This window comes from Ornithorhynchus anatinus, chromosome 1 (assembly GCF_004115215.2).
Source record: "Ornithorhynchus anatinus isolate Pmale09 chromosome 1, mOrnAna1.pri.v4, whole genome shotgun sequence".
In the NCBI taxonomy this organism is placed as follows: Eukaryota; Metazoa; Chordata; class Mammalia; order Monotremata; family Ornithorhynchidae; genus Ornithorhynchus; species Ornithorhynchus anatinus.
Window position 1 is genome coordinate 8,102,948 of NC_041728.1, and position 18,786 is coordinate 8,121,733.

The window sequence follows — 18,786 nt, forward strand, 5'->3', positions numbered from 1 at the left end:
GAGGCTTTTCTTTCCAGGCATCAACTCTTTTAGTTTTCCAGAGAAATAATAATAATAATAATGTTGGTATTTGTTAAGCGCTTACTACGTGCCGAGCACTGTTCTAAGCGCTGGGGTAGACACAGGGGAATCAGGTCGTCCCACGTGGGGCTCACAGTCTTCATCCCCATTTTACAGATGAGGGAACTGAGGCACAGAGTAGTTAAGTGACTTGCCCACAATCACACAGCTGACAAGTGGCAGAGCCGGGATTCGAACCCATGAACTCTGACTCCCAAGCCCGGGCTCTTTCCACTGAGCCAAGCCGCTTCTCTGAGAAAGCTTCCTTGTCAGTCAGTAAACTAGAAGATGTGTGTTTTTATTTTTCTTATAATATCTGTTAAGTGCTTACTATGTGCCAGGCACCGTACTAAATGCTGGTGGAGATGCAAGATAATCAGGTTGGACACAGTCCGTGTTCCACATAGGGCTTATGGTTTTCATCCCCATTTTACAGATGAGGTAACTGCGGCACAGAAAAGTGAAGTGACTTGTTCAAGGTCACAAACAGTCAAGTGACAGAGGTCCTTCTGACTCTCAGGTCCGGGATCTATCCACAGGGTCAAGCTGCTTCTAGACTACTTTGGCGGGATCGGTTCTGTGGGAAAGGGAACAATTACAGGTTCCCGGAAAGACAGTTCAGTGCCTTTTACAAGCACTAAAATTGCTTTCCAGATGGTGTGTTTGTGCGTGTGTGTTTTTGGGGAGGGACACCTCTAATTTTCAGGTAGATTTAACATTTGCATTTTGGTGAAACCTCCCATCTAATTCCACAACCTAGAGAAGGAGCGTGAAATGTTGAAAATTTTGGTCAGTTTGGCATTTTTCAAACCCGTAGATCATTCAGTGAAATTGTAATTAGAACTGCTCTGCAGAACTTCAGTTGGACCTAACCTCAGTCTTCGCCCGGCTGAGCATTAAGCCGTTGGACAGAACTGATTCTACAAAGTGTTTCACAATCATTGGGTTGACTTCCTAACCTCCCCATTTCTGAAATAACATCCTCTGACCAACCCTCCCAACCAGGTACCTCACCCTTGCCCCCATCAACTTGCCAACTCGATAAGCAGCGCGGCCCAGTGGAAAGAGCCTGGGCTTCGGAGTCAGAGGTCGACGGGTTCGACTCCCGGCTCTGCCACTTGTCAGCTGGGTGACTGTGGGCGGGTCACTTCACTTCTCTGTGCCTCAGTGACCTCATCTGGAAAATGGGGATTAACCGTGAGCCTCACGTGGGACGACCTGATGACCCTGTATCTACCCCGGCGCTTAGAACAGTGCTCTGCACATAGTAAGCGCTTAACAAATACCAACATCATCATTATTATTATAGAGCACGGGCCTGGGAGTCAGAGGACCTGGGTTCTAATCCCGTCTCCGCCACTTGTCTGCGTGTAACCTTGGGCAATTCGCTTCACTTCTCTGTCCCTCGGGTACCTCATCTGTAAAATGGGGATTAAGACTGTGAGCTAGGTGGGGCAGGGACAGAGAAGTGAGTTGACTTGTCCAAGGTCACACAGCACCGTATCACCCTGTTGACATGATGCTCTCCTGAGACATTTTTCTAACAGTGATAGTGAGTGGAGCTGTCCACACTTTCCTCTCTCACTTCCGCAACTGCAAGATGGCTGGATTTGGGAGAAAATAGACCGCGCCGCAGAATGAATCTCTTCCACGTAGAAGGCGGCACTGTTGATAGTGAGGATTCAATCATGAGTACTGTAAGTGTGTCGTGGGCAGAAAAGGCAACCGCTAATTCTGTTTTTCACTCTCCCAAGCATTTAGTACAGGTCTGTGCACATAATAAATGCTCAGTAAATGCCACTGAACATACTGGCAAGTCACTTCACTTCTTTGGGCCTCAGTTACCTCATCTGTAAAATGGGAACTGAGACTGTGAGCCCCACGTGAGTCAGGGAATGTGTCCAACATGATTACCTTATATCTACCCCAGTGCTTAAAACAGTGCTTGGCACATAGTAAGTGCTTAGTAAATACCAGCGTTATTGGATATCTGCCTCCCTTGTAGTATCAGAGAGGGGCTTGTCCACAGCTCCAGCTTTATGGAATTTCAACCCTCGGATCGGAATCGGAGAAACTAACTCAATAGAAAGAATAAAATGTTTTTACTCAGCTTTTCCCCCCTTTCTTCCTTCTTTAGCTGTTTCCTAGTCTCTGAGGGCACCTTTGAGGACCACAATATATAACCTCCAAGAGGCCTTCCCAGACTGAGCTACCCCTTTTCCCTCTGCTCCCTCTCTGCTCCCCCTCCGCCCTCTGCTCCTTCCCCATTCCCCCCTCCCCTCAGCTAAGCCCCCTTCCCTCTGCTCCTCCACCTCTCCCTTCCCCTCCCCTCAGCACTGTGCCCATTTGTATATATTTTGATTACCCTATTTATTTTGTTAATGAGGTGTCCATCCCCTTGATTCTATTTATCGTGATTATGTTGTCTTGTTTTTGTCCGGCTGCCTCTCCCGATTAGACTGTGAGTCCATCGTTGGGCAGGGATGGTCTCTATCTGTTGCCGAATTGTACATTCCAAGCACTTAGTACAGTGCTTTGCACATAGTAAGCGCTCAATAAATACTGTTGAATGAACCAATAATCCTGGATTTCATAGGAAGCAGCCCCGGGATAGGATTGAACAATGGAGGTAGACCGGTCATTTAAGTTAGCAATCCAAAACAACAAGAGAAACAACGTGGCCAAGCGGAAAGAGGGGAGAGATGGGAGTAAAAGGACCTGGGTTCTAATCCTGACTCCACCACATGTCCGCTGTGTGGCCTCGGGCAAATCAGTCGACTTCTCCGAGCCTCAGTTACCTCATCTGCAAGATGGGGATTAAGATTGGAAGCCCTATGTGGATCAGGGACGGTGACCAACCTGATTATCTTGTATCGACCCCAGTGCCGAGTATGGTAAGCACCTAACAAATACCCTCAAAAAAACCCGAAAACAAACATGAAAAACCCCTAGTTCCACCAAAGGTTGGGCTGGAGCTGTTTATTCCTTGAAATGTGCAGGGGTAGGGTCACAGTTGCTCCTGCCCAACTTTGGAAATTTAAGTCATTTTTTACTTTTCCCCATCAGAGTCTCTTTCTCCGTGCGCATTCGAAAGACCCAGTTTGAAGAGGGATTGGTGGAGCTAGGAGACAGAGATGGAATGGATGAAAGGGTGAAAACTAATGGGTTCTCTGACAGTTGTCTTTAATGATGGTACAGGTGTTAGGAAGAATCGCTGAAGTGATGGATGGGATACTAGGTGTTTGAGTCACTGTAAAAGTAGCTAAAAATGATTAGAGAGGCCTAAAAATTGAGACCCAAACTTGAGCTCTTTAAAGTAACTGATTCGAATGGGAGGAAAAGAAGATGATGGTTAATAGGTAGAAAAATATTATAGGTCTACGCCTCCACGGTATAGAACTTCCATTAGCTCAGAGGAAACGTTCCACAGGGTAACGTAGGCTGAAAATAGGGAAAATAGGACTTTAAAGTCACAGGCCTCAATGAACTGAAGCCTGTAAATGTTGAGCAGTCTTTAAGGGCAAAGTTGAATCTATACACAGAGAAAAATAAAAGCTCATCATGTCAACTCTATGCTGTGCTTCGGGGAGAAAAAATGTTTTTCAGACAAGCCAGCCCATAATTGGTTTGGGTCCCCTCTTTCTCATTTCATGGTAGATGCTGAAATATCAAACTGAATAAATGGTTATGGGATGTTTCAAGCAGGTTAGTAATAAAGAATTCTTGCTATATTTGCCGGCATTCCTTGAGAAATTATGAACTTGTGAAAGGGGTTTCAAACTTAATATTTCCTGGAAAGCCAGTCGTTAAAAACAGCAAATTCAAAATATTTGGCTTGCGGGGACGATATCAGGATAAAAGCTGCTCTCGATGATGATGACGGCATTTGTTAAGCACTTACTATGTGCCAGGCTGGGGTGGATACGAGCTAATCAGACTGGGCATAGTCCCTGTCCCACATGGGGGCTCGCAGTCTCAATCCCCATTTTACAGATGAGATAAGTGAGACCCAGAGAAGTGAAGTAACTTGCCCCACGACACACAGCAGACCAGTGGCAGAGCCGGGATTAGAACCCATGACCTTCTGACTCCCAGGCCCATGCTCTATCCGCTACGCCATGCTCTTCAATCTAGGGGCCCGGAGCGGCCCGGCTCAGTGGACTAGGAGTCAGGAGACCTGAGTTCTAATCCCAGCTCTGCCACTTGCCTTCTGGGTGACCTGGGACAAGTCACCTAACTATGCTGTGTCTTGCTTTCTTCCTATGTCAAAAGGGTATGAAATACCTGTTTTCCAGCTCTCTTATTATTCCCCTAAGATGGGAACACTAATTTCCATTAAGAAAACAAAATGAGATGCCTAAAAATAAAGTGCTGTAAAAATGGTGGAGAATAATAAATGGGGAAAGGTGCTAACTGGCTAATTACAAAAATAATGTTTTGTGCAATGACCATCCACTCCTCTTTGCAATACAAAAGGTTTTTCACCAATTCTCCTGGTGAAGCAACCTGAAGAGGCAACTGGGCAACTATTTTTTTAAGGCATTTCTTGAGCTCTTATTGTGTGCCAGGCACTGTACTAAGCGCTGGGGTAGATACAAACCTATCAGTCTGGACAGAGTCCCTGTTCCACATAGGCCTTACAGTCTTAATCCCCATTTTAAAGGTGAGGTAATTGAAGCGTAGGGAAGTTAAGTGACTTGCCCAAGGTCACACAACACACTAATGGTGGAGCCAGGATTAGATTCTGACTCCTAAATCTGTTCTCTATCCACTAGGCCACCTGGAATATAGTCTTCTGAGCTCTTTGTGGGAATGTATCCGCTTATTGTTGTATTGCACTCTCCCAAGCGCTTAGTACAGTGCTCCGCACACAGTAAACCTCAGTAAATATGATTGAACGAACGAATGAATGAATGAATTTTCTCTGGTTGGTGGGAAAGTTGATGGGGAAAATGAGGCTACGGCATTCTGATTGTTGTCATCATTATTATTGTTGTTGTATTTATTAAGTCCTAATTTTGTGTTAAGCACTGTGCTAAAATCCAGGGTAGATACTCTCAGTTCTTCTAGACTGTGTTTTTAATACCATGTCTCCTAGAACATTGTTAGGGAATTAGGGAACGCGATTCTGACGACCAACATCTATCTGGAAAGGATATGTTGCAATGTCAGAATACCAAACCTCCAGTATCATACAATTAATGCACACTATACCATGACTTTTCTTTAACTAATAATAATGATAACAATAATAATTGAGTGCTTACTATATGCCAAGCACTGGAATAGATACAAGATAATCAGATTGGATGCAGGCCTTATCCCATCTGAGGCTCAGAATATGAGTAGTAGGAGAGAGAACAGCTATTTCATCCCCATTTTACAGACGAGGAAACAGAGGCCCACATAAACTAAATGATTTGCCCGAGGTCACGCAGCCGGCAAGTGTCAGAATTACGTTGCGAACCCAGGTCCCCTGACTCCCAGGCCTGCATGCCTTCCACTAAGCCAAGCTGTTTCTCTCTACCACGACTCGAGGTTTGTCATTACAGGAGAGCTGACTGTGCAATGTAAATGATTCAGACGTGTCCTAACCCGTAGTCTAAGTGAAAACCAGAGATAATCGGAATACCTTTCCGACTGGACAATCTATAGGAATAAATGGAAAAAAACCCACCCAGCATGAAAAAGAACTGGGAGGGGGCTAGCTCTTCGACCCTTGACTGCTCCAAGCTGCCATCTTAGATTCCGAATGGAACGCCATTCCCAAAGTGGTGATTGTCTGCCTCCTGCTCATTCGAACAGGATGGGGGAAACCCTACCCCGCCATCCGATACTTAGACCGTGACTTTGCATCACTTGATTATCTTGAATCTACCTTAGTGCTTAATGCATTGTTTGGCACAGAACGCTTAATAAGTACCACAGATGATTACTGTTATCATTATTAGAATCGTGTGGCCTCTTATAGGGTGGGAAAGAAACAGTGATAATGTGTGGCCTGTGTAACCCACTGAGGTCACACAGAGCTGGCTAAAAGCAAGGATGTCTAGGGTCCAGGTTGCTTCACTGCACTGCCTGCATCAGGCCTTGAGCAGCCAGTTTGGGTTGACATTAAATAATAATCATAATGATAATGTTGGTATTTGTTAAGCACTTACTATGTGCAGAGCACTGTTCTAAGCGCTGGGGGAGATACAGGGTCATCAGGTTGTCCCACGTGAGGCTCACAGTCTTCATCCCCGTTTTACAGATGAGGGAACTGAGGCACAGAGACTTGTCAGACAGCTGACAAGTGGCAGAGCCAGGAGTCGAACCCATGACCTCTGACTCCCAAGGCCGTGCACTTTACTTCTCTGGGCCGCAGTGTCAAAGCCGGGATTCGAACTCATGACCTCTGACTCCCAAGCCCGGGCTCTTTCCACTGAGGTTCTAATCCCCATTCTGCCACTTGTCTGCTGTGTGACCTTGAGCAAGACACTTCACTTCTCTGAGCCTCAGTTCCCTCATCTGTAAAATAGGGATTGAGACTGTGGGACAGGGACTGTGTCCAACCCGATTACCTTGTAGCCACCCCAGGGCTTAGTACAGTGCCTGGCACATATTAAGTGCTTAACAAATACCGTAATTATTATCATTATAATTACCTCACTGATTTCCTACTACAATCCAGCATGTTCACGTCTCTCCGCCAACGCCAACCTACTCAGTGTACTTCTATCTTGTCTATCTCGCCTCCGATCCGTTGCTCATGTCCTGTCCCTGACCTGGAAGTCCCTCCCCCTTCTTATCGGACAGATGATTGCTCTCCCACCTTCAAGGCCTTATTAAAATCACTACTCCTCCAAGAGGCCTTCCTAGACTAAAATTCCATTTCCCTTACTCCCTCTCCCTTCTGCATCCCCCTTGCATTTGAATTTGCACCTTTTGATAATAATAATAATAATGATGATGTTGGTATTTGTTAAGCGCTCACTATGTGCCGAGCACTGTTCTAAGCGCTGGGGTAGACACAAAGGAATCAGGTTGTCCCACGTGGGGCTCACGGTCTTAATCCCCATTTTACAGATGAGGGAACTGAGGCACCGAGAAGTGAAGTGACTTGCCCAGAGTCACACAGTTGACAAGTGGCCGAGCCGGGATTCAAACCCGTGACCTCTGACTCCAAAACCCGTGCTCTTTCCACTGAGCCACGCTGCTTCTCCTCACCTTCAATTCCACAGCATTTATATACCTATCCTTTTTTTTTTATATTAATGTCTGTCTGCCCACTAGACTGTAAGGCCCTTTTGGGCAGGAATCATTCTACCAACTCTGTTATATTGCACTCTCCCGAATGCTTAGTACAGTGCTCTGTACGCAGTGAAGTCTCAGTAGATACAATTGCTTGATTGATTAAAGTAAGGTGATGGAATTGTCTTCCTTGGAGATATCTGAGGATGGAGACAGCCGGACAAGAAGTGCTAAGGTATTGGAATTTTTAATTGACACTTGCCTGGATCAGATCGAAAAATCAACAGTAGTTTTTGAGCTCTTATGTGCAGAGCACTGTACTAAGCGCTGGGGAGAGGACAATACAACACAATTAGCGGACACCTCTCCTGCTCATAATGAGCATACAGTCTAGAGGGGGAGACAGATATTACTATAAAGAAATTACAGATATGTACGTAAGTGCTGGGAGGCTGCGATGACTAAATGGAGCAAGTCAGTAACCAATCGTCGTACATTATATCGAGGACATACCATTCAATCAATCGATCATATTTATGGAGTGCTCACTATGTGCAGATCACTGTACTAAGAGCATGGGAGAACATAATACAACAGAATTAACAGACCCATTCCTTGCCCACAGCGGGCTTACAGTCTCGAGGGCGCGCTTAAGAAATACCACTCTTATTATTACTTGTGCATCTCCAAACTACTATTCCATCTCTTGCTTAATCTGGAACGCCTCCCCTTTCGTATCCTTACTCCTCCACCTACAAGCCTTATTCATTCGATCGTACTTATCGAGCGTCTACTGGGTGCAAAGCACTGTACTAAGCACTTATTCATTCATTCAACAGTATTTATTGAGCGCTTACGATGTGCAGAGCTTACTGAAGTCACTTCTCCTCCAAGAGGCCTCCCCCGACTGGGCTCTCCTTTCCTCTTCTCCCACTCCCCTCTGCGTCACCCTGGTACTTGAATTTGCACTCTTTATTCACCCCTCCCTCGGCCCCCAGAATTTACGTCCGTATCCAGAATTCATTTATTTATATTAATGCCTGTCTCCCCCTCCAACTGGAAGTCTATGTGGACAGGAAATATGCTTACCAAGTCTGCTATACTGTGTCTCCTAAGTGCTTATGCACTGTGGACATTTAATATTTACCCCACTCCCAACCCCACAGCCCTTGTGTTCATATCCTTAAATTGTATAATTACGTATTTATTCATATTAATGTCTGCCTCCACCTCTACACTGTAAGCTCGTTATGAGCAGAGAATATGTCTGCTAATTCCGTAGTATCTTAATCTCCCAAATGCTCTTAATACAGTGCTCTGCACACAGTAGCACTCAATGAGTCCGACTGATTGATCGATCGTGGTACTCTCCCAAGTGCTTAGTATACCGCCCTGCGCATAGTAAGCGCTCGATAAATACACCGATTGACTGATGGATTGCTTAGTACGGTGCTCTGCACATAGTAATGATAATAATGTTGGTATTTATTAAGCGCTCACTATGTGCCGAGCACTGTTCTAAGCGCTGGGGTAGACACAAGGGAATCAGGTTGTCCCACGTGGGGCTCACAGTCTTAATCCCCGTTTTACAGATGAGGTAACTGAGGCACAGAGAAGCCAAGTGACTTGCCCACAGTCACACAGCTGACATGTGGCGGAGCAGGGATTCGAACTCATGACCTCTGACTCCAAAGCCCGTGCTCTTCCCACTGAGCCACGGAAGTGTTCAGTAAATACGATTCATTGATTGATTAATTGATACATTTCTCTATGGGCCCAGAATGTCTACCCTGTTTCAAGAAATACCAGTTTCAGCACTCTCACCACTTTCAGGACTCCAGTCCCTCGAGTTTCAGGGATGTGAAGAGAAGCCCAGGGAAATACTGAAGGGACACTGATTCCCAATTTCCTCGGGTGGATTCCTACCCCTCCTCGAGTGTACGCGGTGGCATTTTAGTGACCGCGAGAAGCTGTTCCAACGACTCCGAACTCTTCACCCTTCTCAGGCAGAGTGGCCTAGTGGATAGAACACAGGGTTGAGAGTCAGAAAGACCTGGGTTCTAGTCCCGGCTCTGCCATGTGTCTGTTGTGTGACCTTGGGTAAGTCACTTCACTTCTCTATGCCTCAGTTCCCTCATCTGTGAAGTGGGATGAAGACTGTGGGCCGCATGTGGGGCAGGGACCGTTTCCAACCCAATTTGCTTCTATTCATTCCAGCTCTTCTAACGGCGCCTGGCACATAGTAAGCGCTTAATAAATACCGCAGTTATGATTATTATTCACCACTTTGCACCAGACTGACTCTTCAGTAAACGTGCCAACCGGCATTCTGGCAGAGATGGCATTCGGTCCAACTGAGGAATTATTCTCTCTACTTTCTGGATCGTAACGGCTTGTACATTTAAAATGCAATCAGCACCTTATTATACGCTACAGGTATTAAAGGATTCTTTTCATTAAACTTAGCTCTCATATTTTAAGGCAAAAGTATTGCATGTATGAATAATGAAATTATAGAGTAGTTTTCCACTTAAATTGGTATTGCCGGTACTTCTAATACTTAATTGTTTATTATTTTATACCCTCTCAGTATATTTAATTAAATTATTCTCAGCATGCTGCATTATTTATGTTAGTCAAATAGAACCTTAAATCAGATTGCATGCTGGCATCCAAAATATGCACTTGCATCTCTCTAAAGTAGATTTATGGAAAGTAATAATTATTAAATAGTTGTTTTATGCACACCATAAATTCTAAATTTCAACTGTATTTTATTTTAATACGTTACAAAAATAAAATTAATTTTTTCCAACTAAATGTCTTTCCTAATGATTCATGTTCAATATTTTATTAACACTCCCTGTCGTTTGCCATGTTCAACCATGTGTTGGAACGGGTGAATTATTTTCCACTCCACGACAGAAATGATGTCAGGCCTGGAGTTGAAGGTTCGTCCTGAATACGATAGCCCGGTGTTAGCACGCAGAGGGAGATTTGCTGTGATTGGATACCGCTTGCCTGCCGGTGGCATTCCGTGTTGTGATCATTCACTCTTTCATTCATTTGTACTTATTGAGCGCTTACAGGATTCAGAGCACTGTGCTAAACACCAAAGATTTCTGATCTGGGCCAGACCTGGCCTCAGCCCCTGTCTTCTAACAATTTCCTCTGCCTGAATACCTCAATCAGAGATTTTTTGTTTAAATCAACCTTTCATTCAGATTTAGGAAGTCTGCACCCTCAGGCGATCAATCGGTAGTATCTAGTGAGCATTTGCTCTGCGCGGAGCACTGTACTGAAGTTTTGGGAAAGCACGGTCCATAGACCCAATTCCTGCCCTTGAGGAGCTTACGCTCTGGTTGGGGAGACAGACGCTAAAATAAATGACAGAGAAGGGAACGGAACGGTGTTTCAAGATATCATGAAAGGGCTAAGGTGGGTGGGGCGGAACAAGAAGGGTATGTATTTGATAGACGACTGCAAGAGTAGTAGAGAAGCAGCGTGTCGTAGGGGAAGGAACCCGGGCTTGGGAGTCAGAGGTCGTGGGTTCTAATCTCGGCTCTTCCACTTGTCTGCTGTGTGACCTTGAGCAGGTCACTTAATTTATCCGTGCCTCAGATACCTCATCTGTAAAATGGAGATTAAAAGTGTGAGCCCCACATGGGACAACAGGGTTACCCTGTAGCTACTGAAGCTCTTAGAACCGGGCAAGGCACATAGTAAATGCTTAACAAATACCATCATTATTATTATTAATACCATGTGTATTCTTTATGAGGTCTGGTTCAGATGTATGAGTGTACCTGGAGAGGTCATTGCTGAATTGGTATAGTTCTGCACTTGGTTTCCGGTAAAGGATAGATACTTGTTGAGTTGATGGGTTTGGTTCAGATTAGGCCTGCTCTCTGTTTTCAGCTCTGCCTCAATATGTCTTAGCCTTGAAAACTTCTCAGAGACAAACAGAACGGTTTAAGGAAAGCAGCGTGGAAAGAGCACGGGCCTGGGAGTCAGACGGACCTGGGTTCTAATCGTAGCTCTGCCACTTGCCTGCTGTGTGACCTTGGACAAGTCACTTCACTTCTCTGGACCTCAGTTACCCCGTGTGTAAAATGAGGATTAAGACTGTGAGCTCTATATGGGACAGGACTGCTTCCAGCCTAACTTACATCTATCTCCGGTGTTTAGTACAGTGCATGGAACATAATAATCACTTACCAAATACTATTTTAAAACAATGAAAAAAACCTTTGCTTGAAGAGAGCAACCCCTTTTCCAATTTCTATCAGCAAGGACTCCAGAATGGAGGTGTCCCGAAGGCAAATGGAAATGCGCGATTGTAGAGCAGGTGAGAGATCACGGCAAGAGAGGTCGATGCGGGAGTTACGATAATACTAATGTTGGTATTTGTTAAGCGCTTACTATGTGCCAAGCACTGTTCTAAGTGCTGGGGTAGATAGAAGGTAATCGGGTCGTCCAACGTGGGACTCACAGTCTTCATCCCCATTTGACAGATGAGGTCACTGAGTCTCAGAGAAGTTAAGTAACTTGCCCAAGGTCACCCAGCTGACAGGTGGCAGAGACAGGATTAGAACCCTTGACCCCTGACTCCCAAGCCCGGGCTCTTTCCACTAAGCCAGGCTGCTTCTCCTAGGAGTTATCCACCTAGAGGAGACTACTGAATGTGTGCGAGTGGATGAGTTCCCAGAGAAAATGAGTAGAGGACAAAAAGAACGGGTAATCGGCTGAAGTTGGAGACTTCATCACCACCATCGTCATTATCAGTGGTATTTTTGAGCTCTTACTGTGTTTGGAGCACTGTTTTAAGCGCTTGGTAGAGTACAACAGAATTGTTCTCTTCCCAGAGATTCTTTTTTTTAATGGTATTTGTTAAGTGCTTACTATGAGCCAGGCACTCTACTAAGCACTGGAGTAGATACAAGCTAATCAGATTGGACACAGTCCACGCCCCATGTGGGGCTCCTAATCCCCATTTTACACCTGAGGTAACTGAGGCCCAGAGAAGTGAAGTGACAACCCCTAAGGTCTCACAGCGGACAAGTGGCAGAGTTGGAATTAGAACCCAGATCCTTCTGACTCCTAGGCCCGTGCTCTATCCACTAGGCTACTCTGCCTCTCCAAGGGTCTTCTGTCAGGAACAATGGATGAGCCTCAGCCTTGAGATTGGAGGGCTGAAAACCCACATAGAACAATTGATTATAGTGCAGGGAGTTGGGGCAGATCGACTCCTCCGCTCTCATCCAAGCCAATCAGAATCTCTCTGGGCCTTGAGGTTCAACAAGACAACACAACATCAAGGGCGAGAGCAACTGATACACTCCCTTTATCAGCTCTGTGAGAATCAGGCTTAACACTTCTGACCAGCCTTTCAGCCCGGCATTTCAGCAAGGAGTCAGAGTGAGAACACCCACGTTGGAAAAATCTGATTCATCCTCCTTTCCCTCAGAATTCCATCTTACCTGGAATCTCACCATTTTGTGTTAGAGGTTCAAAATTCACCTGGTCTTTTTTCTATCAAAATGATTTCAGAAAAGGACGGCTAAAACAGAGAAATTTCATTTTGGAAGATAGTACCTATTCTAGGTCAACAATCGTATCTCCATGGAGAAGGTATCTGATAAGAATAATATTTTCCTCCCATAGGTAATAAATTTAGTCTAATGACTTTTATCTAAACACCTGGATACCATGGAGATAGATGGTATTTAAATGCATAAGTAGATCAAAACCATGTGAAGTGAACAGAAGGGGCAGGAGGCTTTAAAATGTAGAAAACCTCTCGGTTAATAATGTTGGAAACGCACATTATCGAAAGGTAAGTGTACCCTTTGTTTCCCAGCCCAGATAACAGGATTAGTTTCAAATTTGCCCTGCTTATTTTGATTCATGGAATATTACGACCAATTTTCTAGTTTGGACTTTGGACTTGAAGAAAGGTGACCAGGTGTCCCTCAGATGAGAAGGTCACATTTCCCAAAGTTTCTGTCTAGCCCTAAAAAGGCCCTGTGGGGGACCCTAATCCTCTTTGATCAGTGCCATTTCTGTGGTAGCTAGTAGTTCAAAGAATTCATCAATCGGTGGAATTTATTGCGTGCTTACAGTGAGAAGGACTACTTTCCTAAGCACTTGAGAGGACGTTGTGGGCAGGGAATGTGAGTTTATGGTTACATTGTACTCTCCTAAATGCTTAGTACGGTGGTCTGCAGACAGAAAGTGCTCAATAAATATGATTGACAGACCTATGATAAAAGTCGAGATGGTAGACAGGATCCCTGTCCTCAATAAACTTACAATCTAGTGCAGTTTACAGCACCTCTGTCTAATTCCTGAAACTTTAGCACTGACCCTTCTGCTGCTCCTCTAGACACTAATCTCACTGTAGGCAGGGAACGTGACGGATATATTGTTATATTGTACTCTCCTAAGCGTTTAGTTCAGTGCTGTGCACACAGTAAGTACTCAATAAATACGATTGACTAGGAAGAGCACTGCTTGGAGAAGCCCAAGTCCTGGGTTCAGCCTGCAATGGTTATGTCACTGATGAAAGCTCATCTCCTCCAGGAGGCCTTCCCAGACTGAGCCTCCCTTTTCCCCTGCTCCTCCTCCCCTCCCCACTGCCCCGACTCCCTCCCTTTTCTCTACCCCCTCCCCGCCCCACAGCATTTGTGTATATATGTACATATGTATTTTTCTATTTATTTTATTAATGGTGTGTATATATATAATTCTATTTATTTATATTGATGCTACTGATACCCTTTTACTTGTTTTGATGTCTCTCTCCCCGCTTTTAGACTGCGAGCCCGTGGTTGAGTAGGGATTGTCTCTATTTGTTGCTGAATTGTACTTTCCAAGTCCTTAGTACAGTGCTCCGCACCCAGTAGATGCTCAATAAATACAATTGAATGAATAAATGAATGGTGAAGGTTTCTGACCAAAGAACCACCTAGGGCATTTTTTTTTTACTGGTATTTGTTAAGCGCTTACTACGCGGCAGGCACTGTACAGAGTCCTAGGATAGATAAGAGCTAATTGGACTGGACACAGTCCTTTCCAAGACGGGGATCACAGTCTTAAGCTCCATTTTGCAGATGAAGAAACTGAGGCTCAGAGAAGTGAAGTTCCTAAGGTCGCAGAGTGGACAAGTGACGGAGCCGGGATTTGAACCCAGGTTCTTCTGACTCCCATGCACGAGCTCTTGCCACTAGGCAGGAGTCCCAGTGGGACTCCTGAAAAATAGCTGGCTAACGTGGGCTAGCAAGATCACAGCGGCTACTGAGGCGACCATTGCAGCATGGCGTAGTTGAGAAGAGCACGGGCCTGGGAGTCAGAAGATCATGGATTCTAATCCTGCCTCCGCCACAGGTCTGCTATGTGACCTTGGTCAAGTCACTTCACTTCTCTGGGCCTCAGATACCTCATCTGTAAATGGGGATTGAGACTGTGAGCCCCATCTGGGGCAGGGACTGTGTCCAACGCAATTTGTTTGTAACCACCCCAGCGCTTAGTACAGTGCCCGGCACATAGCAGGCGCTTAACAAATACCATTATTATTATTATTATTATTATTATTATTATTGCTGCCTTTTAGGTCACGGTGCTACAGCACAGCTTTGGCCTTAGGCTGCGGTCACTTGAGTTTTATTCGTAAAAACGCTTGGCTGGCATCTCGCGATTTACGGCACCCTTGTTTGCCTACTCATCTGTTGCATTCTGTGCCCTGGTGGGAAAGACGTTTGGCAAGGAAGAGAGCAGTTCTCCTAACTTGATTATTTTCACCCACACGCTTAACGGCAAGCTCGGCATGAAGTAAGTGCTCATAAATACAACTGAATGAGTCTCTCTCATTTCTTCCTCTATCTGTCTCTCCTTTCAATCTTTCCCCTTCTCCTTTTTCTTACTTTCTGTTCCCCTTTACCCCCCCCCCCCGCCTCGGGCTCCCACGTCTTTTCTTCCTCTTTCTATTTCCCCCTCTGCTTCAGCCACTCGTGAGCCTGCCTCATCCCATGTAGATTTGAAACTGCATTGCCTTCTGGCATTTGTAACTGCTTAATGGTGGCATTTATTAAGCACTTGTGATGTGCCAAACCCTGTACCAAACGCTGGGGTATTTACAAAATAATCAGGTTCGTTCCGGGCCCTGTCCCCCGTGGGGCTCACGGTGAAATGGGGAGGGAGACAGGTATTTAATCTCTCTTTTACAGGTGAGGAAACAGAGACACAGAAAAGTTATTTTTTGTGGTATTTGTTAAGCACTTAAGGTGTATCAAGCACTGTTCTAAGCACTGGGGCAGATATCAGTTAATCAGGCCGAATACAGTCCCTGTCCCACATGGGGTTCATGGTCTAAGTAGGAGATAAGCAGCGTGGCCTAGTGAATAGAATAAGGTCCTGAGTTCTAATCTGCCTCTGCCACTTGTCTGCTGTGTGACCTTGGGCAAGTCACTTCACTTCTCCTGTCCTCAGTTCCCTCATCTGTAAAGTGGGGATTGAGAATGTGAGCCCTAGTGGGACTGGGACTGTGTCTGTCCCGATTTGCTGGTATCTACCCCAGTACTCAATACAGTGCCTGGAACGTAGTAAGCACGTAACAGATACCATTTTTTTTTTAGGAGGCAGAATGGGTGGTTTTTTCCCACTGATCCAAGCTGTTTCTCACCAGGGTCCATTGATCAATCAATCAGTGGTATTGATCCAACATTTAATCGGCACCTAAATAGATCTGTACCACTGCTGAGAGGGATCTAATTGTCTCTGCAGTGTACCTCGCCCTCCGCTAGCAGAGAGTCTTGGAGCCTGTATTTGCTTTGTTCCAAAAGTCTAGAACCCGCTAGAAGCAGCGTGGCCTAATGGGAAGAACACGGGACTGGGAGTCAGGAAGCCCGGGAGACTGTAAGCTCCTTGTGGGCAGGGAACGTGTCTACTTATTGTTGTACTATACTCTCCCAAGAGCTTAGTACAGTGCTCCGCACACGGTAAGCACTCAATAGATACAATTGAATGAATGAATGAATGAATAATTCTGGCTTTACCACTTGAGTGCTGAGTGACCTTGGATAAGTCACTTAACTTCTCTGTGCCTCAGTGTCTTCATCTACAGATGGGGATGCAATTCTTGTTCTCCTTCTTACTTGGACTGGGAGCCCAAGGTGGGAACTGTCTCTGACTTGGTTTTCCTCTATCTCCCTTAGCAGCTGCAACACAGTGAGTGATTGACAAATACCGCACATCATTATCAGGGTGACTTTGGGCAAGTCACTCACTTCCCTGTGCCTCACATTCTTCTTCTGTAAAATGAGGATTAATCAATCAATCGGTCATATTTATCGAGTGCTAACTACACGCCGAGCATATACTAAGCGCTTGGGTGAGTAAAGTACAATAGAATTAACAGACCCATTCCCTGCCCCTAACGAGTTTACAGTCCAGAGGGGGAGACAGGCATTAATATGAATAAATAAATAACTGATGAGATGTAATTGAAAGATATGCACATAAGTGCTGTGGGGTTGGGGATTGGGCAAATATCAGATGTCCAAAGATCACAGATCCAAGTGACAGAAGGGAGAGCGAGCTTAATCAGCCAAGGCCTCTTGGGGAAGATGTGACCTTGAAACAGTTTTGAAGATGAAGAGAGTGGTGGTCTGACGTATATGGAGGGGGGTGAGGGAGAGGGGGTTCCTGGCTACGGGGAGGATGTGGGAAAGGGGTGTGTGGTGAGCTAGATAAGATAGCTAAGATCAGGGCACAGTGAGTAAGCTGGTGCTAGAGGAGGGGAGTGTGTGGGCTGCACTGGAGTACATTGGTGAGGCGAGGTAGGGTGGGGCAAGTTGACTGAGTGTTTTATAGTCAAGGGTAAGGGGTTTCTGTTTGACGTAGAGGTGCCCGGGCAACCGCCGGAGGTTCTTGAGGATTGGGGATAAATGATCCGTGCAGCAGAGTGAAGTATGGATTGGAGTGGGGAGAGACGGGAGGCTGGGAGGTCAACGAGGAGGCCGTTGCAGTAGTCAAGGCCGGATAAGTGCTTGGATCCGTGTGGTGGCTGTCAGATTTGGTGACAGAATAAATATGCGGGTGGAATGGGAGTGACGAAGCGAGGTTACAGGCTTGTGAGACGGGATGGACAGTGGCGTCGTCTACGGCGATGGGAAAGACGGGGGGGGGGGGGGGGCAGGGTTTGGGTGGGAAGATAAGGAGTTCGGTTTTGGACATGTTTAATTTGAGATGTCGGTGGGACATCCAAATAGAGATGTCTTGAAGGGAGGAGGAAATGTGAGATGGCAGCGGAGAGAGTCAGGTCTGGAGATGTAGATCTGGGAATCTTCTGCACACAGATGATCACTGAAGCCAAGGGAGCGAATGAGTTCTCCGAGGGAGAATAGAAGAGGCCTCAGACCTGAGCTTCGAGGGACCCCTACAATTAGGGGGTGGGAGGCAGCGGAGGAGCCAGCTAAAGAGACTGAGAAAGCGTTGAGAGAGACAGGAGGAGACGACAGTGTCACCGACTTGAAGTCTGGATAAATTTCAATGAGAAGGGGGTGGTCTACAGTGTCAAAGGCAGCTAAGAGGTCTAGGAGGATTAGGATGGAATAGAGGCCGTCGGATTTGGCCAGGAGAGGGCTGTTTTTGTGGAGTGAAGGGGGAGGAAGCTAAATTGGAAGGGGTCTAGGAGAAAATTGGCGGCGAGGATTAGTCTCTCGCTGCTAATTTCAGTGGGGGTTAACTACTCTCTCAAGAACTGTGGGTAGAAATGATAGGAGGGAGAGAGGTTTATAACGGGAGGGAGCTGTGGGATCAAGGGAGGGTTTTTTTTAGGATGGGGAGATAGAAGCATTAAATACCTGTTCTCCCCACTTCTAGGCTGTGAACTCCAGGTGGGACAAGGACTATGTCCAATCTGATGATTTTATCACTGTTATATTGTCCTCTCCTAAGTGCTTAGTACGGTGCTTAGCACACAGTAAGTGCTCAATAAATGAGATTGAATAAATTTTGCAACTACCCCAGTGCATGACACATAGTAAGTGCTGTCAAATACCATAATTATTATCATTATTATTGTTTCAAGTGTGTCAGGATTATCGTTATTATTAAAAATTTTATTTGTTAAGTGCTTACTATGCACCAAGCGGCATGGTGTAATGGTTAGAGCACGGGCCTGGGAGTCAGAAGGTCATGGGTTCTAATCCCGGCTCCATCACATGTCTGCTGTGGGACCTTGGGCAAGTCACTTCACTTCTCTGTGCCTCAGTTACCTCACCTGTAAAATGGGCATTGAGACTGTGAGCCCCACATGGAGAAGAAACTGTGTTCGCCCTGATTTTCTCATATTCATTCATTCAATTGTACTATTGAGCGCGTACTATGTGCAGAGCACTGTACTAAGTGCTTGGAATGTACAATTCAGCAACAGATAGAGACACTCTCTGCCCAACAATGGGCTCACATCCATCCCAGAGCTTAGTACAGTGT